The sequence below is a fragment of the Kogia breviceps genome, chromosome 16 (genome assembly GCF_026419965.1).
Source record: "Kogia breviceps isolate mKogBre1 chromosome 16, mKogBre1 haplotype 1, whole genome shotgun sequence".
In the NCBI taxonomy this organism is placed as follows: domain Eukaryota; kingdom Metazoa; phylum Chordata; class Mammalia; order Artiodactyla; family Physeteridae; genus Kogia; species Kogia breviceps.
In genome coordinates, this window is record NC_081325.1 from 5,691,964 (window position 1) to 5,716,524 (window position 24,561).

The 24,561-nt window shown below is 45.2% G+C and overlaps 1 protein-coding gene across 1 annotated transcript in view; it reads left to right on the forward strand.

Moving 5' to 3' along the window:
* The first annotated feature begins 566 nt into the window (after window positions 1–566).
* WASF3 (WASP family member 3) overlaps window positions 567–24,561 on the forward strand; it is an 89,826-nt gene continuing 65,831 nt past the window's right edge. The window contains 1 exon segment of the mRNA XM_067016831.1: window positions 567–654. The gene's annotated coding sequence lies outside the window, so the exon portion shown is untranslated.

A 24,561-nucleotide genomic window follows, 5' to 3' on the forward strand; every position in this document is an offset into this window, starting at 1 on the left:
GAGAATGAGAAGATTCTGCAGGCAGAACGCTGACGGATTTGAGAAGGGCATAAGACCAACCGAGGTCATGGCTGTAATCCTCTTAGGGTTGTGAACCCTCAACTCTGCAGCACACAGGTAGATGAACCTCTGTCTCCAAGAGCCCTCAAACCCAGGGAAGGTTAGGGTATGGGTGGAAACCCAAAGGGACTGCAGTGGTACATCGTAAGCGGAGGTGTTGCACGGCCCCCAGGCTAAACTCTGCCCAAAGAGTCCCCACCTGTCCATTCCAGGAGGGACTCCGGCCAAAGCCTCAGCCCGACCCGGGGGCGGAGGACGAAGGGCGAGAGCCACCTCCTCCGCAATCCCCCGCCCCTCGGCGCCGACGCGCCGCGCTCCTGCCGCGCCCCCATTGGCCGAGGCGCTCGCCAATCCGGGAGCAGCGGCCGGTGAGCCGGCCCTGGTTGGTGGAGCCGGTGCTGGGCCCCCCCTCTCGCTCCGGCCTGGCCCCCCGCCGGGAGGGGGCGTGGCCGCGGCCGTGGCCGGGCTGGAGGCGGCGTCGCTGGCGCCGCTGCGTGCGGGGCGGTGCGGGGTGGGGGCGCCGGGCGGCTGCGGGGCGGCAGGACCATGGAGCTGGGAGCGCGGCGCCGGCGCCGGCGGCGGAACCGCGGACCGGTGAGTACGGGCTGCGGCCGGCCGGCTCCCTGTGCCCGGCCTTGACCCCTGCGCTGCTCGGCTTCGGTCCGGGCGGCTGCCCCGCGGGCAGAGGCGGGCGCGGGCCCCGCAGCCCCGCGGCCAAGTGAACTTGCTGCATCGCCCGGGCGGGCGGTGGGGCCCACCGCGGCCGCGCCGCCGCCCGCGCCCTCCCTGCAGCCCGGAGCATCCTCCCCGCCGGCTCCCGCGCCGGCCCGGGCTTCCCGCCGTCGCCGCGCGGCCCGGCGCCGTTCTCGCCCGCGCCGCCCCCCGGCCCTCGGCCCCGGTGTGCGCCGCCCGGCTGCGGGGCAGGCGCTCGCCATCCCGGCCGCAGGTGGCGCCCGGGCCTCGGCCCGCGTCGAACGCACGGGCCCGGGGCTGCCCCGCGTCCGGGAGCCTCGCGTCCCTCCGCGCTGCGCGCAGTCTCGCCGCACCTGGCCCAGTGCCCGCATGCCCGCAACCCGGGTCCGGCCCTCTCCCCTCGGCTTCGCCTTCCCCGCGGCCGGTGCCCCCTCCCCCGGGGCTGCGGGCGCCCGGGGTCCTGGTCCCGGCTTCAGTAGCCGGGCTGGGCTCCAGGTGCCGGGAAGGGGTCGGCAGCCTGCGAGCGGCCCGCTGCGGGGCGCGGGGACGGGGCGCGCCGGGGCCCGCGGGCCGAGATGCGTCCTTCCGGGAGGCTCTCCCGGCGGGGCCCGGCTCTCGCGCGTCCTCCGCGCCGGGGCTTCGGCGAGGAGAAAGCCTTTGCCTCTCCGTGTGTGCTGCTTAACCGGCAATGGCGATTTCTTCTTGGTTCAGCTTCTGTGCAAGGGAGAGTTCCCTGCTGGAGAGCAGAGTTCTTAATTATTAAGAAACTCAGCTGTGGGTTTAAGGATGAATGGAGCATCTCGTTTCTTAGCTGCAATTGGGCGGAATAGGAATTCTTTCTCATTTGGGGGTGAATTTTAAATTCTCAGTTATTACCAGCAGGAATTGTTAAGTTTTTAACAACTGACAATTAAAAAGGCCTGTTATTGCTTTGAAGCTCTTCAAATCAAATGCATCGTGGGGCATGAAAGATTAAGAATCAGAATCCACATTTTTTAAGGGCAGGAGCCAGCCATTAGAAATGTCTTGCATCTTAAAAAAATTAGGGTTGTCTAAAACTTAAAATGTCTGCTTCTCTATCAAAACTAGGTTCAAAGTGTTATAATCGACTTACTTCTCTATTGCCTCTAGGGCAAATTCTATTGAACGCTGGTTGCTTCTTTTTGTACGTGCTTTACTCAACTTTCCTTTTCTAGCAGTGAAACAATGCAGAGATTCTTTAAAGCTAGTTCTTTTATCTACTTGAGAGGTTAAACGAAAGAAAGCCGGGTTTGGCCTTTCCCATAGGCGGTTCTCATTGTGTGTCTGGTCTCCTTCCTAAGAGTCCAACGTCATACTCATTTTTCTTCATTTTTTAAAGATCTCCTTAATTGATATTCATGAGAGTTGTGTCTTTTCAGATGTTTCAAGCTCACTAGGTTGGAAAGTTTGGTTGGCTTTATATAGTTACCGTCTGAGCTGTAGTCTCTGTTTTCTTAACACAGTGAAAAGAAGCTTGTTCTGGAACTGTCTCCTTATAAAAATTGTTCTTGCATTTCTGGTTGCTGACATGAAGTTGCATTATAGCACTGTATTCTCTGTTTGCCTCAGATTTATGACCTAATAGGCAATGATATGCTACACCATTTTTGCAAAATTCTGAAAATAAAGGTGAAAAAACACACTTTGCCTAGCGGTCCTGCCAACATTATGGCACCCACCTCTTCTCAGTGTGTCCTTGTAGACGCGCCTTACCCTTCCCATGGAAGCCTTCACGTGGCAAGGAACCTTCTGGTTATTGGAACGTTTTGATTGAAATAGTTGCCTGTTATAAGTATTCAACATATAGCTCGAGGGCCACTGCTAATGGTCTTTCAGAGTTCCCAGGACTTTCTCTGAAGAATATTCGAGATTGTGTTTTCCACTCACAGGCTGCCTTATGTTTTCTTGGGAGCGCCTCCATATGGCTGGACAGACTGCAAATGTTCGACTTCTCTTTTCAGTCCTTTTTTTCCCCCTCAGGGCCTGGTTTTCCTCTTTGAGCTCAGGTGTTCTCGGGAGCTGCTCTTGGCGTTGGGACCCATGCATGCCTCTTCTCAGCTGGTTCTCTACCCCGACTTCATTTTAGGTTGGTAATGCAGGCATATCGTAGACCAGCAACGCGTAAATAACGCGTGTTGTAACATACATTTACTGTCACTGTAGAGATAAGTGGAGCAGGAAGTCTGAGTTCCCCCTTCCTCCTGGTCCTGTCGACCCCCGTCTGGTCCCGTTTCTTTCTCCAGGGGTAACCGCACTTAATGCCATCGGGTAGTCACCTTTTTTATTAAAAAGCCCTTTAGTGGATGCCTGCGAAGTACCGGGCGCTGCTATGTCAGTACTGGGATTGCAGAAATAAGAGGCGACATCTCTGAGGATGCTCATGGTGTGCCGAGACAAACAGCTCCCGTGCAGCGCGGCGGCTGCGGAGGCAGAGCCCGCGGTGAGGGCCGCGGAGCACTCCGTGAGTGGCCCGACCCACTCACGGGCCCGCTGTATGCATTCAGCGAACTGGAGGGTTCACGGCGTGTTCGGGGACACAGGGGAGCAAGGCAGGTGCCTCTGTGGGCCCCGGATGAGCTCCCGGTTCGGCGGCATCTGCGGCCCTGGGAGCCGTTGGTCAGGGCGCAGCGTGCCCCGAACGGGCCCTCGCGGAGCTCCCAGGATGACCAGAAAGCCGAGCCTGGGGACGGTTCGGAGAGACGAGGAAAGGGCCCCGGAAGTGCCAGGGGGGAAGGAGAGAGTACAGAGGCCTGTCGGGGACCCGAGGCTCTGGCACAGCTAGAGCCGAGGTTAGGGCGGCGTGGGGCAGGAGGAGGGGTGGCCGGGCCTCCGGGGCCCCGCGAGGCCAGTTAGGAGGGGCCTGGCCTCCTCCCTGGGTGACCGAAACGGCCGGAGCCTTCTGAGCCGAAGAAGAAGGGTACAGCGAGACGTGCCCTTGGAGAACGGGTAGCGGGCCAAGGCTGGAGGGAGGGGAGCCCGAGGGGGTAGGACGGCGTTGTGGGCGCGCGTGTGGGCGCGCGTGCGCCGGGAGAGCGAGGCGACGGGGCAGTGCCGAGCTGTGGCCGGGCGGCTGGTGGATGTGAGGCTGTCCTTGGGCCCCAGGACAGGGAGCAGCAGCCGTTGGGGGGGAAGGATGCTGCCCTTGTCAAGTTCAAGGTGCCTGCACGACGCAGCGGTCGGTGGCTGCACTGGGATCCGAATATTGGGCGGTGTCTGGACTGGAGGCGCCCGTGTGAGAGTCCTCAGCCCCGGTTCCCAAACTGTTGGCCACAGTGAGCTCGCAGGGGGTATGAGTTCGATGAAGGACGCTCAGCAGTGCAGGCAGCTGTCAGCCGGCGGGACCTGCCTGCTCAGAGCGGCGGACAGGTCCTCCAGGAGTTTGTGTCACGTTCCTTCTGATGACGTCATCTTTGCAAAGCTGGGGTTTCACTGGCTGCTGCTCTGCGTGCAGATCGGTGTGGACCGGGGAACGGGGGAGGAGCTATCCAGTCTGACTCCACGGTGTGAGAAATTATGCTGTTTGTGTTTTATCGAAGAGAGAAGTGAAATACCCATTTTCTCTCAGTTGAAGTGTGCTGTTTCCAAATGGGTACTAAGTTGCTAGGACATAGATACTTGTTATATGCGCGTATGTAATGGTTCCATTACTCAGTAGGCATTTCTCCTTGCAATCAGGGCTGAGTGAACGGGTGCAGTGAGAAGAGAAAGTTCTAGAACCTCTGCCTTTGTTAATGGAGTAGATTCAAGAAGCTTGTGCAGAGCATGCGTAAAGAAAAGGAGTGGGGAGAATGGGCTCTGAAGGACTCTTGTGTTGAAAAGATAGGCTCCCACACTGAGACTGAAAGGATGGGTGTCTGGGAAGCCATGGTCCAGGAAAACCTCAGCAAAGAGGGACGATAACAGCCAGGTCATTGTAACATAGCTGACGGCAGTGATGACACAGTGATGGGGACAGGAGTGAGACGGCTGGTTTGTAAGAGGGTTTCCTAGTGAGCGGGGGCCACAAAGTGTGCTGGTGCTGAAGGGTGACAGAGGAGGGTGGGTGAAGGGGGACCTTTTTTTCTTTTTTAATGGAGGGATTTGTGCATATTAAAGTAACGAGAGAGAAGTTGCTAGACAGAGGTTACTAGACGGTGGTTTCAAAATTTCCATTGGTTTTAGCCCTAGGATGTAATTACTGATTTTGGCAAGAGGCGTCACAGCGGAGTCTTATTGCCGTGGATTAAGGGGTGATGGTGCTAAGGGAATGAAGCCAGTCAAGGGAGGCTGGATTTTGAAGAGGAGAGAAGGGCATTCACTGGAGAGGAACGTCTGGCGCAGGGTGGAATTTTTTTTAACAGTGACTTTATTTTCTCTTATTAAAAACAGTCTTTTTAGGATGTTGTTTTCCGTTTAAGACATGCTTTTCCTAGGGTGGGTGATCCTTCTAAGGGTGGGTTTATGTGCGCACAGCCTTGTCTTTTTCCAGGTCCTGGTGTCCTCTGGTGTCACATTATCTGTGACGTCCTCTCTGTTGCTGCCCTGTCCTGGCAGTGCTTTCTCAGCCACTTACCTCAAGGCCAGTCTTGTTTTGTTTTGTGTCAGAGCCTATCCTCCTAACTTAATAGATGTCCCTAGATTAGAATATTTTTCCATACTCGGATTTCAGTCCTGATCTTTAGAGCCACGCTGTTCTGTTGTTTCTTCCCTGGACCTGTGCCTCCTCTCTTTGAGGTTAGCTCTTTGCTTCTGTTGACTTTTTTTTTTTTTTTTTTTTTTTAAACATCCCAAACATCCCAGGCTATTTCCCCACCTTTCAGGTCTACTAGAGCCTCTGGGCCTTGACCCTGAGCACAGCATCTGGGATCATTTCTAAACTTTGTACGACTGAGATTGTCCCTTGCTCCTCTTGTTGGGATGCCCTTTGACCCTCCGGAGCAGTGGTCTTGAAATTAATGTAAAGATGTCATCAGCTCTACTATATATTCTTGAACTTTTTCAGTGTTTTATTTATTTTAACTTTTGTCTTGCAGTTTTTGCTTCCTGGTTCTTTTCAGGAGGTCCACGTTTGCGTTTGAGTGCCTGCTCTGTATCACGCTCGTTGCTGCTGATAACAGTGGTGGTACCGCCAAGCTCCTGTGGTGAAAAGCTAGAGGGGTGAGGCAGTGGGTCCGTTGTCCTGCTCACTTAACTATAAACTCCCCCCGGTCAGCAGCGGACAGCGTGGTGCCTGTTTGGTAGAAAGACCTCGTTAGGTCACAGCCTTAGCTCGCAGTGATAACACACAGTGTTGTCCGTCATTCCCCCGTCCGTCCGCCCCCCCCCCTCCGCTGATGGGACCTTTGCTCTCTGTGGCGGTATAAAAGTGTGCACGTGATTCACCGTGCACTACAACCCCTGTAGCCATATTTTATCAGCTAAGTGGATGAAATAGTGTATTCTTTGCACATAGAAGAGCTTCAACAGATATTTTGTCATTGGCTGAATATGTCATAAGTTTTGATTCATGACCTAAGCGGGACACTATCCCTACTATGTAATTTAAAAAACTTGATCTGAGTCATTTTGCCGTACTAATGTCACACTTACTTTTTCAGCTCCTCAAAATACGTGTATGACACAAGGGGTTTTGGTTTTTGCCTATTACCTTATGTAGTCCTGTGTTAGGGAGCTACCTAGGCAGATAGCGGCTTTCAGTTGACTTTGTAACTCTTCGCCGGGTGGCATTCTTTCCTCAGGTTAGAGTGGATGCTTAAGGAGAGGCCATGGATTTGAATCACTCCCTGTGGTGCCTGGAAGGAATAGTGTCTAAACAGGAGGGGGCACAACATCCAGTGCAAAGGGAGGATGACATTAACTAGAAGATCGCAAGGAGATAGAGCCTGTGCCCGTGTGGGTCTCATCCTGTGCCCGTGTGGGTCTCATCCTGTGCAAGGCTGTCCACAGCCTAGAAAGGGGAGGAATAGATTCACTGTCCATCTCTGCAAAGTAAGATCTTAATTTTGGGGGCATGATTGTAATTTTTCAGAGTAGGACATTCGTCTGTTTCAATAGAAATAGAAAAACATTTGTTTTATAACCAACCCTGTAGATTTAAAACCTATCTCGGCTCTTGGTTTTCCATAGGATTTGTCTCCCACTTTGGTACACCTTTTAGAGTTAACTACCTTGATTATTGGTTTAAAAACCAGCAGTCACAGAAACCCCCAAATTCCCCAGTCACCTGCCTTCAGATTTTAATTACACACTGCAAACAACTGTGTTTCCAAAGGCTTGGCTAAAGTGGGAATTGTTCTCTGAGATATCCCAGGGAGGAAGATTATTAAAACGTTCCTTCTTTTTAAAAATTGGCATTGTAATTTTGAACGGTTACAAGGCTTATCAGTGATAATGAAGTCCCTACCTGAACTGTAATTAAAAATGCGCAGCTTCTGTGCTGTTTGTCCATTGTGTCACATAGGCTAATTAAAGACTTCTTCCATTTCCAATATGCCCAGTTCCTTCCATTCTACCCCTCCAAAAAAAAAAAAAAGTATGGCCATGACAAAACATAGGGTATCATCTGAAAGAATTGTGTTAGGGATTAGGCATTAAAGGGTTTAGGACAGAATTTTTCTTTTAAACTACATTTATGGCTACTTTTTCCGCTATGTAGTTTAGGAGTTTGTGGCTTTATTTCTTAGGCTATTTGGTTGCTACTGATAGTCAAATTTCATTTTAGACAAACAATATTGCCCTGCGTTTTAACATTTACTCAGCATTTTTTCTCTTTTTGGACACTGATGTAACTTAGATCAACTGTGTATAAGTAAAAGTTCCATGTACAGTTTTTTTAAATGGAATGTATACTTTATCCAAATTTTTACTGTTTGAGATGCTTATGATTTTATTGGACATAAGCAGTGGGGGCTTGTCTGTCTTGTCCCCCATCAAATAAAGATTTGAATGAACTTATAGGAAATGCTCATAATAATAAAGCTGTATATAAATAATGAGAATCAAAACTACATGAGGATCCGGAATGAAAACAACAAAACCTGTACTTTCAGTGATGGTTGAGCCTCCCAAGTTGGTGTTTTAGATGTGGTGGGCTTACTTGAATAATGCAACATGTCAGTGACTCAGCACAAGAAGCATCTCTAGGCTTGCAGTGGTGTGTGTTGGAAGCTCTGTTGGAATTCAGTTAGTTTATTCCTCCACTTACAGATAATTTGAAGGCTGTTGTATTCTGCCTCCTGTATTAATGCCGGAAGGCATGGATCATATGTGGATTTTTTTGCTCTCCTTGTGTATGTTTTGGAGGGAGAATATATGAGGAGATTTGAAATCAGGTGGACAAAATCCTCTGAGCCTGAAAGTCCTGCCAAGCCAGCATAATCTTAATATCTAATATTGTCAAGGATGTTACAAGAAAAAAATCATAGGGCAGTCTCACTCATGAACATGCTTGCAAAAATCCTAAAAAATAACGATTAGATCTATCAACATAAAATTATAATATATCATGAACCATTTGTGTTTATTCTAGAATCCAGTGTCGGTTTAGCATTCAACAAATCCAACACATCTCACCATATTAATGATGGAGGAAAAAAAACTATACAGTCATCATTAGATTCAGGAAACATTAAGATTTAATATCTATTCATGATGAAAAACTTTTAAGCAAAGTAGGAAGAGTATCGGTAAGAAAACTTAGAGCAAATATCATATTAGTGTTGAAATAATGAAAAGTTATCTTCTAAAATTGGAAATGAGATGAAGATGCTTGTAATTACATTTATTCAGCATTATGTTGTAGGTTCTTGCCAGTACAGTAAGATAAGAAAAAGAAATAAAAGATACTAGAGTTGGAAAAGAAGAAAAAAATTCAGTATATGCAGGCGAAACTATTGTGTATGCAGAAACATCCAGAAGAATCCGTGTAAGTTATTAGACTTAAGATGTGTCTTTAGCATGGTTGCTAGATTCTTTATAGCCGTAAACAATTAGAAAATGAAGTTAATAAAGGTACTACTTATAATAGCATTAAAAATCCAAATGTATAGGAATAGAACTTGCAAGAAATTTATAATACCTTTACATAGGAAACCATAAAATATTTAGAGAATTAAAGGAACAGGTAAGAAAAGAGGGAATATACCATGTTCATGGTATGAAAGACTAAATATAGAGATGTCTGTTCACCCTAAATTGATATAGATACTGTTCAACCCTAGTTCATAGCATGAAAAAAATCTTAGGAGGTGGAAATTGACTATCTGTTTCTAGAATTTATATAAATGTAGAGGGCAAAGAATTTCAAGACACCCTTGAAGAACAACAGGTGGCAGGACTTACCAGATATCAAGAGTTTATAAAGTTGTAATATTCTAGACCATGTGGTATTGGCGCAAGTGTGGGCTAACAGATGAATGAAACTGAACAGAAAGCCCTGAAACAGAACCAAACGTGTAGACATTTGATTACGTTAAGTGCAAAATAGTTTGGAAAGGACGGTCTTTTTGGTCATTGGTGTGTGATCCTTGAGATGGATGTCCATAAATGACATTTGACCCCTACTTTATAACATACACAAAAACCAGACAGACTGTAGATCTAAAAGATGAAAGGTAAAAAATAATATAGGGTAGCTTCATGGCCTAGAGTAGGGAAAAATGTTTTAAATAGAAAGCCCTGACCGTGAATGAATAGATGCTAAATTGAACTAAATTAGGAACTTCTGTTTGTTAAAATATACCGTTAAGATTAAAAAACGTAATCCATGGGCTGGAAGAGAATGTTTGAATCATGTAAACTGACATGTCTGCTACATAGAGAATTTAAAGAACTAGAAGAAATCAATAAGAAAGCTAGATAATCCAACAGAAAAATGGCAAAGAGATTTGAACAAGCACTTTACAAATACACAAATACGCAGACATACAAATGGCCAGTGAACATATGCAAAGAAGCTTAAACTCATTAGGAATCAGGACGTGCAGATAGAAATAATCCTGAGATACCACCGTAGAGTCATCAGATTGGCTAAGATGGAAAAGACCAGTGGTCTGCAGCATGGAGAACATGGGGCGGTGGGCACTCGTATCCCTGACCAATGGGTGTGCATGGCACAAACGTGTTGGAGAATTGACAGGCGTTGTGTACAAAAGCTGAGAATACACATACCTTATGAGCCAGAATCTCTCTCCTAGGTGTACATACACCCAGCAGAAATGCATGACTTTACCAAGGTTTGTGTATGCTGCTGTTCACGGCAGCATTGTTTGTAATAGCCCCGTTTGGAAACAACCCAGATGTTCATCAGCAGAAGAATGATTAAGTAAATTGTGGTGTATTCATACACTATTCAGTGATAGAAATGAAAAAAATAGAGCTACGTGCAACAATGATCTGACAAATTTAATGCTGAGCAAAACATACTAGACATAACAGAGTCCATAACTGTGAGATTTCACTTAAATAAAATTAAAAAGGGGTGTTAGGAGTGGGGAAAGTGATTACCTTTGGGAAGAATAAAGGATTAATACTTGAGAGGGGAGTGGAGGGCACTTCTGAGGTTGCTGGCAGTATCCTGTTTTATGACCCTCGTGGTTACTTGGGTTTGTCCGCTTTGTGATAATTCTTCAAGCTGTACATTTTGGGGGCTGTGAACCTTTCTGTGTATGTGAAATACTTCTGAGAAAGAAGTCTTAAAAACTTAAGTAGAAAAAGAAATGGGGACATTTGAATCTATTGTAAATGATTTTTAATGTAATTTTATTTTTTATTTATTTTAAAAAAATTTTAATTTATTTATTTATCTTTGCTGTGTTGGGTCTTCGTTTCCGTGCGAGGACTTTCTCTAGTTGCGGCGAGCGGGGGCCACTCTTCATCGCTGTGCGCGGGCCTCTCACTGTCGCGGCCTCTCCTGTTGCGGAGCACAGGCTCCGGACGCGCAGGCTCAGCAGTTGTGGCTCACGGACCCAGTTGCTGCGCGGCATGTGGGATCCTCCCAACCAGGGCTCGAACCCGTGTCCCCAACATTAGCAGGCCGATTCTCAACCACTGTGCCACCAGGGAAGCCCCTTTAATGTAATTAAAAAAAAAAATCTCTGTTTCACCTTGGCAATCTGGAATTTTTTAATACGTGAATTTATCTTATAGATTACATTTATGCTCACGTTTGGATATAGCTCTCCTTTTCAGCTAGTGTCTAGTTCTAATTTGACTCATTTTTAGGTATTAATGTTTTCAGTGAAAATCAACTTGGTTTTTGAGCCAGCTTTTCCCCCCCTTCTCCCTGTCTAATTCTACACTTACTTGCCCGTCTTTCAGCAAAGTCCTGTCTCTCTCTAAAGCGTAAGACCTTATTAGTCTTCCTTTCTTCTATACTTTAAGCCAGCAAGTCTCTAAGTATGGTCCGGGGACTCCTGGGGGGTCTCCAGGACCTTTTTAGGGGTCAGTGAGATCATACTTATTTTCATTATTATATTAAGACATTCTCTGCCCTTCTTACTTTCATTCTCTCAGAGTATGCAGTGTGTTTTTCAGAGGCTACGTGATGGAGCCACAATTACCTGAAAAGACTATTAAACACCCCTCCTGTTTTCACCCAGAGATCTGTATGAGACCGAATCGTCTTCATATACTGCAACCAAAACACCATATCGCAACAGATTGAATTCAGAAAGCAGATACGAACATCTAGCTGCCTTCTTTTAAGCCAGACATTAAAAAACTTGCAAAAGTATAATCATGCCAATAATTTTTTGTCTTGAGAAATAGTTATTTTTCTTTAAAGATATATTTATGTTAACACATAAGTTTATTTTGTCCCTTTCAGTGATTTAATATTTAAAACGTTTCTGCCTTAATTTCTAATGAGGTAAAGGTTGATAAGTGTCACTCATGAGCAACAGCTCTTTGAGGGTTTAGATTGTAAGAGATTCTAAGCAAAAATACTGTTGCTTCTTACAACAGTGGTTCACCTGCAGACTTTTAGAAAGTACTGATGCCTGTGTCCTAGTCCTAGAAATTGCGATTTAGGTGGTCTGCTATGTTGCATAGGTTTTGAAATTTCAAAATAATCTCTAGGTGATTTCTAATGTGTAGACAAACTTGGGAGTTTTACTGATACATATTTCGGAATGATGGTGTGTCATATGCTTATGTAACTTCTGTTCTTGCCGTCTAGAAAAACGTATAAGACGGTGGTTCCCAAATTTGCACAGAAGAATCACCTGAGGATCTTAATTTCATTTTTGATTGTTGCTCTTTTATAGAAAAACACTTGATTTTTTAAAAAAGTAACTTTTTATCTGGAGGCGGTTGTAGACTCAGGAGGTTGCAGAAGTAGAACAGAGAGGCCACATGTACTCTTCACCCAGACTCCCCCAGTGGTAACATCTTAACATAGCTATAGTATGCTATCAGGACCAGATAATTGACATGGGTACAATCTGTAGACCGTACTCAGATTTCACCAGTTTGTACACACACTCATTTGTGTGTCCTGTGTGCCTTAATCTCATACATCGATTCACATAACCGCCGTTGAGTTGTGGACTGTTTGTCACCACAAAGGAACCCCTTTGTGCTTCCTCTTTGTGGTCACTGCACTTGACTGTTGTGTACTGATTAGTGTCATGTGACCTTATAGAACCTATCTTTTGGTTCTAGTAGTGTCATTGTGGATTCCCTAGTACTTTCTACATATAGGGTCATGACACGCACTAACCATGAAATTGACTAGCAAGATAATTTTACTTCTTTTTCCATCTGGATGGTCTCCCTCCCTTCTTGCTTTTTTGCCTTTCTGCACTGGGTGAAACTTCCATTCCAATATTGAATAGAACAGGCCTTCTTGCCTTATTCTTATTTTTAAGGGGAAAGCATTGAGTCATTCAGTATGATGTTAGTTGTAGTTTTCGTAGATGCCCTTTATCAGGTTGAGGAAATTTTTTTCAATTCTTAGTTTGTTGGGAGTTTTTAACCGCAAGTGGGTGTTGTATTTTGTGAAAGAAAAATCTGTATCTGTTGAGACACCCATGTAATACTGTCTTTTATTAGTATGACATATAGTACTAATTGATTTTTGGAGGTTAAACCAACTTTGCATTCTTCGGATAAATCTCACTTATTCCTGGTATGTAATACTTTTTCTGTGTTTCTAGATTTGACTTGTTAATATTTTGTTGAGTATTTTTGCATCTAATTCATGAGGGATATTGATCTGTAGTTTTCTTGTGCTATTTTTGTCTGGCGTTGGTGTCAGCATAAAACTGGTTTCATAGGATGAGTTAGGAAGTGTTTCCTTTTCTAGAAAAATTTGTGAAAGATTGGTTTTTTTTTTTTTTTTTTTTTTTAGGTATTCACCTGTGAAGTCATTTGGGCCTGAGGTTTTCTCTGTGGGAAGATTTTTAATTACTAATTCAGTCTCTTAACTTGCTATACATTTACTCAGCTTATCTCTTCCTTTTTAAGTCAGTTTTATTAATTTGTATGTTTCCAGGAATTTTCCTTTTCATCTAAGTTGTCTAGTTTGGTGGCATAAACTTCTTCAGAGTATTTCCTCATGATCCTTGTGAAGTTTTTCTGGTTGGTAGTGATCAGTGTCTATTCTTCATTCTTGATTTTACCAGCTAGTGATTTCTTCCCTTTTTTTTTTTTTTTTTTTGTGGTCATTCTAAAGGTTTGTCAGTTTTTGTTAATCTCCTACCATCTAGGTAGAACTTAACCTCAAAATTGTCGAAAAATGATCTGTGACTGTGCTTTACTTTTTAGTTTTTTTAAAGAGAGTTGAAAAGCATTTATTTTAAAATTAACATTCATCTCTTCAAAGAAATGTTTGAGAGCTTACCTGAGGCTAAAATGCTATTCAGTAATAATTTGGTTTGGTAGGTTAAAAGTGAGAGGAAAAACGGAAATGAGTGTAAAGGAAATGATGGAAATCATCTATGTACCGATTTATGTTGACTGTGTTTTAGACTATAGAATTTTAGAATGATAATTGTGTGGAGCTGTCTATTGTGAAACTGTAAAACAACAAGAAGAGAGAAACTAGATTAAAATACAAAAGTCAATAAAATATCCAAGCTAGAGAAAGGGAAGGATGGCGATGATTCATTGTAAACAAATTATTTAATTATTATTATTTTTTTGCTTTCCTTTTATTGAGTAATTTGAGATGATAGACAAAATTCAAGTATTTTAATGTTCCGTGGATTACATAGGTGAGTAGCCTGATTCCGGACAAACATTAAACTGAAGTGCCAAGAATAGGAAATAAGGTTGAAAATAACAGTTCTCTTTTGTTGAGGAGACATTTATATTTTGGGTTGTTTTGCAGATATAACAAAATCTCACGTCCATTATCACCGTGCCTATTTTACCATTATTTTTTTACCTCTTTGAACTTTTGGGGGAAAAAGAATGAAAGACAAGAAAGACATGATTCTCTTTGTCTCTTGCTCCCTCTTTGTCCCCACCTTACAGTGATCTTTAGACATGATAGACACCCTTGTGTTGACCCTTTTCCACCGGGACACAGCATCCCTGACGTTAGCGCGCCCACTCATTGTGCACGGTCATCAGAAACGAATGAATGAGCCCAGAAAAAATGAAAGTGAATCGTGCCGAAAAACATGTGATTTCTAGATCGACTGCATCTCCGAAACCTTAGATGTTGAAAATTAGAGATGCCTGCCTGTATTTCCAGTTGTTTCTTACTGTGTATTCTTGGCTTTCCAATATGTAAACTTGCATTTAAAAATAACCTCTAAAGTTTTTCCATCTAGGAGGGTATTAGGATAGGTTTTTATTAATATGCATATGTTCAAAAGTTGGCTTTCATGTTGTTTTTCCCTCAGAAGTGCTGTAGCATAAAGTAGCTTAAAAATTTGTGCAGTTTCTATTTCCGTCAGGAACATCTCAAAGAACCTCAGTGAATGGAACCCCGCTTTCAGTGGGCTTTGTATGAAAGCGGCCAAGCATTGGATGCACATGCGTTTGTAGGTCCAGTTAGCATTCAGATATTATTTCTGAAGTGTTGGATTTCCTATAATACATTTTGGTGCTTGTTGACTCCCCCCCCCCTCTTTAATTCTAGTGTCAGCCTCAAATTATTTCTGGTAATTTTGGAATTTCTTTCTTTTTGTTTTTTTAAAGATGATTTTTGTTTTGCAGGCATTGGTCATTAGTGAAATGAGGACTCCTTCCTTATCTGGGTGAATGGAATGTGATTTCTTTTCCTAAATTGAGTGAAATTTGATTCACCCTGGTCTTCTCGTGAAAGTACTAAAATAAAGCATAAGATTTGGCAAATTTCATTTAAATTTAAGTTCCCAGAGTTTCTGAAGTGTTAGGGATATGAACAGTAGTTAGTTAAATCACATTTTAGGAAAGTTGAATAAATAGGAACCCAGAGAGGTTTGAGGTGACCAGAGCTTTTTGATGTTTTCCTTCCCTCTCCCCCAGATGTATAAACGGTAAAGGCTGTATCCTAATATCATGTTTTAATACTCTCACTGTTAAATCTAGCATAGTTTTATAACTTTTTCAGTCACTAATATTTCCTTGCTGCCGTATGTTAAGTTGTTGCATATTGCTTCAGTTTTCTTAATTGGCTGAGATACCCTGTATGTATGTTTAAGAATGTTTGTATTTAATAAACTTACTACCCCAAGTTTTACTTTTTGCTGCTAACTGCTCCTTTTGGAAGGAAAACAAGCGATAAACTTTGAAGGAGGCCGTAGGAGATGGGTTATTAGCTGTAAGTGTCCGGGAGGACGAGGAACAGTCCTGAGTGACTTGCCAAGTTTCAGAGAAGGTGTGATGAAGAAATCAGTTGGAAGCTTTCACTCTAGTTCCAACCGGAGTTACTCCCTTCTGGCTGCTTGGCATTCTGATGAAAATTTTGTTAAAAAAAAAAAAAAAAAAAAAGTTACAAAACTACTGCTCTGTGGGCAAGGGGTCCCAAGTTATATTATCAATGGCAGACAATCAGAGCTTCTTGGCTTTTAATTTTCTGGAATCAGCACAGAGGGGCCATTTGGAACATTGGAGAAAGAGGAATATGCCTTGGTGATTATTCAGCCCCTGCTTTGGGAGAGAATGTCGGTAGGTGTGGACTCTGTGTTTGCTGGAATTGCTTCCAGGTCTCAGAATCAGGAGTAAAGGCACTTTCTCTTAGTAGTGGGTAGATGTGTGGCTTGTGGACACTATTCTGTAAAACCTTAGATTCCCCTTTACAGGTTCTTGAACCAAATTTGTGGTTCACCTGAAGCAGATGTGCGGGATCTAAGGGATGCCTTCTGTATGTGTCTCATTTCCAGCTCATTGAATGCTTCTATTCTTATTTTTCTTTTCTTTTTTTTCACCTACTTCCAATAAATGCTGTCTTGTTTCTGGAACACAGTGGGATGTGCACGGGGCTGGATGATTGGGTGCCTCTCAGACCCGATGAGAGACAGGATTGCGACCCAGTCCAGAGCAGGTGTTTGGGGACAGACTGATTTGGGGTCACATCTCGGCTTCGCTGTTTGTTAGCTGTGTGGTTTGGGGGCCACTTCTTAACTTCCGTGGGCCTTGACTTCCTTGTCTAAGAAAACAATGCCTGCCCCGGCAGAGTTGTTAGGAGTAAAGGAAGCCATGTGAATACTGAATGAAAGGTTGACTTCTGTACTGAGAGTAAAAGCTCGCCCAGGAATCGGCAGAATAAAGAACGATCGCAACAGCAAGAAAATTCCTGAGAAACCTTCAGACCTGTGTGTGCGTCTTGGGAACCACACCTTGGAAGAGAGGGCAGAACCATCTAGATGTGTCCTTCTTAGCCGTTAACAGATCTCCCAAGAGGGTCAGTTCCTTGAGGGCATAATTAGTCAGTAAGGAAGATGTCGAAGGGCACCTCTATGGGCGTTTAAAAACGGGGCAGAAAGAAATGAATGCTAAGTGATAATTTGCAGCCTGGGCTCTTAGTGAAAAGAGGGTAACGGCTAAGTTGCCGCGTTGGACAGAGCTCGTGTGGGCAGCGTGTATGAGCTCTCGCGAGAGTGCACGTCTGGTGGTTTGCGTGTTACGCGCCTTCATTATGGGATCAAATTTGATGTCTGCAACAGTCCTCTCCGGGGGCTTTGTGTTCGGACGGCCCCGGTTCAGGTGAGGGCAAGTTCCAGACGCAACGGAGACAAGCACGGATGGGACACAGCAGGGTGGTTTTCCTTAGTGGACGAGACACCGCAAAGCTCTCCCGGGCCTCAGGCAGCAGGTGCACGGGTCATGCTGGCCGAGGGCCTGAGGCAGCGGGGGGGCCGTTGCTCCCGCACACCTGTTGTTATTCCGTCTGTGCCCCAAACGGTCGCACAGAAGATGCAGAGAAGGTCGTCGTCAGAGTCGGCACAGGTGAGGGGCAGGCAGGGCCCGGGGATCCTCAAACCCCAGCACAGTGTCTGCATCAAAAATTCCTTCTTCTGTTAAAAAGCATTTATTTTTTAAATTATGCATTTGATGGCATTTCCTGTTTTTGTTGCTTCTTTGAGCACTTTTTCAGAAAAGTGGCCCTGAGTGCGCTATACTAGGGCTTGGGAGCTGTCTTTAAATCGTCCTCTGTAATCTGTAGAGTGTCCCTCCTTCCTTCCTTCTGGAACCTGCGGGCAGTCTTATGAAGCCACTCTTGCTTTCTTGAAGTTTGCCTTTGCGGTCGGGAGGCTGTGTCAGGGCCGTTTCATTCCCCGCAGATAGTAGGGGCGGATGGTAGCAGGCATCAGGAGTGTGGTGGCTCCCTCAGTGGCCCAGAAAGGTTTGCAGGGCAGAAGCCACGGCTCGCCAGGAAGTGATCTGCTCGAAACGATCCTGAGAACTCAGTTCAGTGAAGCTCATTTCGGGCTCTGACCTCCTGGAAGACGCTGCATTTTTGCCTAGTGTTTACTTAAATCTCTAACTTTTAAGTGGTACCTCTGGTGCTCTCCTACCATCCCCCTCCCTTCCAGGGGAAAAAAAAAAAGACACCCTTGGTCTTGCAGGATTATGGAGACCTAGCAAGCATTATAACAAAGGCACTTCACCATGGCTTAGTCACAGGGGACCAGTAAATTAACAGAATGGGAAGCCTTTCTATTGCTTTTTCTTGAGGGCTGATGGTTTCTGCTGGAATACAAGTGAAACATCTCAGGATTTTAAAGATTTTACTCTGAAAATCCTTGACTGTGGCAAATGAGGGTGTCTTATTATAATTCACGGGAAATACTTGCTAAGAGTGCTTCTCTAGAGCGCTTATTTTTAGAGTAAAAGTGTGACTTTAATTTCCAGTACTAGGCAGTGAACATAATTTTTATGAAACAGTATTCATAGGATCTAGAATTGAGACTGTATGGCCTCTGTTAACCTAATCTATATTTGATATATTCACTGCAGAATACTGAGAGTCTAGTTGTTAACCAAAGAATTATTTATTACAGAAATTATTAAGGACAGCTTATTGGAATTGACTTATAATTTCATTCATTTCTTTATAATTAGCAGATAAAAGGATGATTTGTCTTGAGTTCAGTCATTCCTCAAATTAAAATAAGGAACTTATAAAATATTTTTCAGTTTTATGTTATCTGGGAAGCATTCATGGGCGGCAGAGAAACACGTGAGATAATTATTCAGGGATTTTACTTGCTAGTACCTGTGTGTTGAAGGTACATATAGGACAAGAGGTTTTGGAATCTCTTGCAAAGTGAGTGTTGCCCTGTAGATGATCCTACAGAGAGTCAGAACTGTTTCAAAGTCTTTGTGAATGGAACGAAGTGGAAACGGTTCCTCCTTTGATAGTCCTGATGGCTGGTGCCGTTTGGCCAAGGTTATGGAGGAGAAGTAGCATCCAGCCTCTGGGAAGAGACGTGGTGGGGGGCGGGGCAGGTTCCTTCTGAATCAGAGCTTTCATCAGGAAATACATAACGTCCTCCCGGGTGATAGTGTGGGAAGCAAAAGAGGAAGAAAAACTTTGAAAAAGTGGACAGAAGTGAGCGAATACATAATTGTAACAGGTAATATTCTCATGTCAAAGAGAAAGAATGAATGGATGAGAACTTGGAGGAATACCAGGTAGGGAGGAAGGGGAAAAGTCCACAAGAAGTAGAAGTTGCCTGGTTTCTGGACCAATGTGATGCCGAATGATGATTGAGTTTAAATAGCAGCTGTTTACATTATACCCTCCAGGTAGAGCAGCCACTCAGCTGATAGGCTGTTACGTGGTGCCTTCTGGTTTGGGGCCGAGTGTCTTAGGTACACCCATAAACTAATTTTTTAAAACTCCCATGGTTAGAAGGGATTTGCTTATACGTAATACATTAGGTAACTGCGATTTTTCTTTATTCAGTCATGTGGGGAAATAGGAAGATTGAAACATGTGTTGCTGCTGTTGGTGAGGACGTCCGTTCCTCACGGTCTGTGTCGCTGATGAATCAATCAGACGGTAAAGCTTCTGGAAGGCGGAAGACCGGTTCTTCTTCATCTCAGCGTTTGGCTTACGTGCGGCAGGCGCCCAGTCGTGTCTGTTGACCTTGCGAACTAGGTGAGCGTTCACTGCTGAGTCTGCATGACGGCAGACCATACATCCCAGAGCAGACGTATTCGGAAAAGATGCCTGTTGCTCTGCCCTGTGTATGTTTTGCTAAAGTTAAACTGTGGCCCCCAATGCCTAATGAAAGGCTTAAACTGTGTTGCCGATGGTTTCTAGTGTGAGTAGAGGTCACAGCTGAGGGTGGTGCTGTAGAAATCTCACTCCACAGGCCCAGGCGAGAAAGAAAGGTTCGAGGCCGTTTCCATGGATTCTTTGAGATGTAATTTTTTATTGTTTTCAAACCGCCTTCTGAGTCATCTGGGATTGTATGGCAAACAGAAGGAGTGCTGTGCTTGGATGGCAGAGAATCCGGGTTTGTCTGATGGTTAGAATTGTAACGCTCCGAAGGGGCTTCATTCGGTGAGTGATTTTGGCTTTGTTTGTAGCATTTTCAGTAATGAAGTAATATTTGAGTTTTTTCAAGTAGTTTAACATTTGGCTTCTGTTCAATCATGTTTCACAAGACCTCCTCCACTGCAAGATGATTAAAAAAAGATCTTCTGTGTTTCTTCTGGTCCTTTGTTGGTTCCATTTGGAACTTCTTTTGGCATGAGGGTTAAGTAAGGACTCCGTTTGATTTTCCCACCCCCGATGCATTGTTACAGTAGCATTTAATGAATACTCTTTACTCCAGTGATATGAAATGCCACATCCATTTTATACTGAGTTCCTAGGTGTTATGAGTCATTTCTGCCTCTCAGCAGCACACTAATTAATCAGTGTAGCTTTACAGCGCCTCAGTATCCGATAGGGATGCTCTCTACTCTTTAGTCTTCTTTTTCAGAATTCTGTGTCTTTGCTTGTTTTCCCGTAAGAACTTTAAGATCGCCTTGTCTAGTTCCTAAGAGGATTGTTGGAGATACTTGGAGAAAACCTTCCTCTGTGCTGAATGACGCTCTGGAATCTTAAAACCCCATCTGTGTCATAAGTCTGGAGACTTGTTTTTAGACTTAGTTCTGATGTTAACTGGCTCTGTAATAAGAAAAAAAAAATTAGATTCATGTTTTACTATTTTACAGGTGTTTGCAGGTGGCTTTTAAAGAATTACTGTGTACTCATGGTTTTTTTTCTTTACTTTCTCAATCACTAGACACAACAATTGTAAGAATCCTTGACATTTTTTAGCATCGCAGAGGGGTCCTCGTCCTTGCAAAAGTTGGAAACAACGGGATTAGAGTACTCTAAGCTCTTTTTTGTTCTAAAATTCAATTCTAAGTAAATGAAAGGTGGTATATCACGAGTCCAATCAAGGATTGAATTTAAATCTTTGTAGCCACTGAAAGGGCTACTCTACCGAGAGAAACTGCAGAAATGGTTCTTGGCAAGATCATTTGTCTGTTTCTTTCTTTTTCTCTGGAAGCAGTTGGTGTTTTGAAAGGAAGCATATTGTCTAGATTTTCAAAGTTCTCTAAAAACAGGATGGGGGAGTGCAGTTATTTTCGAAGCATGTAACATGATTGCATCTTCAGCAGAATTAAGTGCTTTGAAAGCTTGAATTCTTTGCGTTGTCATAGTTGACTATTGTGATTGAAATAAGTATGTATATATCTTCTTCCCTTTCTGAGTGTTCATTGTTAGGTTGGGGAAGAGCCTTGGACGGAGTGATTATGGGAGAAGACAATCAAGGCTGTGTTAATTTTCTAAAGTCAGACTTCACATTTTGAAGGGCACCCCACATCTGTAGTCTGTAGAATTCTGTAACAGATTGGAAAATAATGGGACACATGAGAGAAAACTGGCCTTCATCTGTTGGCGAACGGCCGTCACCATCAAGTTAAAGTGAGTTTTAAAAATGAGGAGACGATAGTTCTTTTTTTGCCCCCTTTGGAAAGTTACTTTCAGGATTCGTTGATTTTAAAATTGTTGTAGGACTTAAAAAACAAACAAACCTAAAAAAAATCTACGAGAAGTCCTGTAACCCTATCAGAATGCTATCGTGAAGTGGAGGGCGGGCTTGGGGTTTGTTGGCTCTAGCTCGCGACACCAGACTCGGCCGACTTAAGAAGCGTAGATGCTGCTCTTAAACAGGAGGTCAGCATGGTCGTCACATAAACCGGTTGAAATCACCGCTACGAAATTAGAAAGGTTAGAGCCTAAGGGAGTTTAGGAAAAGCAAGAACCTAAGCAGAAAATAATCCTAGAGTATAAGTTTGAAAAATTCAAAGCGAAAGTGCGTTCGCTGAATCCAGATGCCGTTGGTGTGCGGAGCAGGAAGAGAATATGCCAGGAACAAGGGACTTCTTTCGATGAAGCTCTTGATGTGAGTTTAGTTTCCTTCGTTGGGGCTCACGTGACGAGAGTCCACCAGAATCAGGCTCTCAGGTCCCCGTTCCTGGGAGGGAAGCCGAGCGGTCCGGCTTGGGTTGGTCACCGTGTGGCCAGGAAGTGTGGGGAGTTGGGGGGCGTCACGCTAACCCTCCTGGTTTCCGCCCGCGTGAAGCAGCATTCCACACTGACGGCTGGGTCAGCTGTCCGTCACGGGCTGCCTTTGGGGAAATGCGTATTTTCCCCCTTGGATTCTAATTTGGTCTTGGGCACCCTTTGCAGCCTACAACAGGCTTCATTTGTAGCTTCTCTTTGTGCCAGTGAAGTGTCAGAGCGCCTGAGGAAGCCCATCCTGGCCAGCACGGGGCTGTTCGTGTTTTAATCCTCGCTGACATGCTAAGTGAAAAGCGTATCTGGCATTGCGGCTTTCGTTCGCATGTATGGGTGTCACACGAGGTCGGTCGGGCGTTTCTTCACGCCTGCTTTCCTGTCAATCGCTGGATGCAGTGTGACTCGGTTCTCTTCTCCTTTTGTCCAGCAGAATCGCTGGGCTGCGGGGAGTCCTCTGTCTTGTTAGAGGAATCGTTTGGGAACAGTTTCAGCTTGTCCCATCGGGCATCACATAACGGCACTAGGAATGGTTCCTCTCGAGACTGCCTTGGCCGAAGGGCGCGGGCAGGTGCCAGCAAAGCACAGAGGGCGGCGGTCGGGGGGCAGGGTGTCTGGTGGGCGCCGCGGCGGCGGCTGGGTCGGTGGAGCACACGCTGAGCCCAGTGGGCAGCAGGAGCTGTACGGTCTAGACCAGGGGCCCCCAACGCCCGGGCCCGTAGCGGTCCGTGGCCTGTTCGCAACCGGGCCGCACAGCAGGAGGCGAGGGGCCGGCGAGCCGGCAAAGCTTCATCTGCATCCACAGCCGCTTCCCCACCGCTCGCGTCACCGCCTGAGCTCCGCCTCCTGTCGGCATCGTGGTGAGCTGTGTAATTATTTCATTATATATTACAATGTAATAATAATAGAAACAAAGTGCACAGTAAATGTAATGTGCTTGAATGGTCCGGAAGCCATACCCCCCCAGCCCCTTGTCCGTGGAAAAATCGTCTTCCACGAAACCGGTCCCTGGTGCCAGAAGGGTTGGGGACCGCTGGTCTAGACAGTTGTCGATGTCTCAAGTGACCAAATTCCGTGAAGGTCAGAGGTGGCAGCCTGGGGCAGCGTTGTCAGTAGATGGGCGTGTGGGAGGGGTGCTGCTGCTTCAGCATTAATGGAATTCCAAGAGGAAACTCGGTACCGTGATATTACCCTGGGAATGATTTCGCTCTATCTGGTATTTGCATCTTCCCTTTTGTTATTTCTCCGGAGCACCACAGAGCTGGGCAAGTTTATGTGTGCGCGTCTCTTGAAATTAAGTTAAAAACAGCCCCGTTGACGGAGGTTGGGTGGGAGCGAACCTTCTCCCTCCGAGACAGCGTTAGACCTCGTGCTCTGGATCGTCTTGAACACGGAGTCTCACGGCTAGACGTTTCTTTAGGTTTTAGCATCAGCGAGAGCACTGTTGTCGGGCCTCTTACACTCAATTGGAGCAAAGCAATGTCCTGTTTCTGCATTAGTTCCTTGACGGCCCCCCGCCTACCCCCAGTGCAAGCGAATGTGACCTCATCAGCCCAGGTTACAGGAGTGAGTGGAAAATGTAAACATGCCTTTGTTCTTGTGTGTGTAACTTTTCTTCCCCCTGTGAATGAAACCAGTTCCTTTGGGGAAACTGATTCTGAAGGCCCATATCTGGGTAACATAACAACAGGATTTCTCATTAATATGCTTTGTCTGTCCTCAGCTTGCAAGACACTGTCAGGGTGTTCTTGGCTGGAGGCCGGGATGCTTGGGTTTCCAGCCTGTTCATTTCTTATCCGTGATCTTCTGCTGAGAAGGTCTCCCCTCCCCATTTAATCATATTCAGAAAAAAAAGGGTAAACCGTCTGATACCTGTTTCTAATTGTTTCTGTACTGATAAGATTACTGTCTCTCACTCTCTGTATAAAGATGTAACATGGTATTTACTTTTGCTTCAGTAATTTTTTTTTGAATTTTGACCTTTTTCATTTGAGGAAAAAACTAAAAGGAGGCATAAGGTGGAAAATTGATGATCCTTTTAAAATGTCTTTCTTCCTACAGACCTCATCTTTAAATGTAGATCTTAAACCAGAAATATCCCCTAAAAATCTACTCGTGGAAGGTAATCTGGCTGAGATTTAAGTACAAGGCAGATATAGATGAGATTACTGGATGAGATCACCAAAGAAAAGTTCCAAATAAATATATCTAAAGTCTGATAATCTCACAGTTCTCTAGTTTCTTCTGTATAGAAAGTAGGAATGAAATGCCCCACAAACTTGCAGCAGCTAGCTGTTGACTCCCTGTTACACGCGCTGTGTACTATCTGAGTGAGGTGACCAGCCCTTAGAGAGTTTCAAATCCAGGAGAGACAGGATCCGACTTCCCTGTTTGACAGAATTGCTCTGGCTTCCGGGTGGAGACCAGGCTGTTGGGAGCCATGGGTGGAGGTGGGAGATCGGGTCGGGGCCAGCAGAGTCAAGGTGCGAGTGAGGACCTGGTTGGGGGCTTGGCGGAGCCGTAGGTGAGAGCGGAGAAGAGCGAACGAATGCGCTGCTTTGAAACTCAGGGCGGTGGTCTGGTCTGGTGACGTGAACTTGGGGGTCGTCTGGACTGGATGAGATCTGAGAGGAGGGGCTGTGATGGAGGAGAGAAAAGGTCTGGGGACTGAGCCATGGGCCCTTCTGTTCTGCATTAACCCCAGCGCGCTCAGCTGCTGCTTCAGGGTGGCTGGCTGACCGGCTGACAGAAGGAAACGTTTATCAGGGAGTAGCTTAGAAGGACCTAGAAGGAGAGAGGAAGTTGTTTTTCTCTTTTGCTTCCTACATCAGAGTGATTCTAGATTGCTC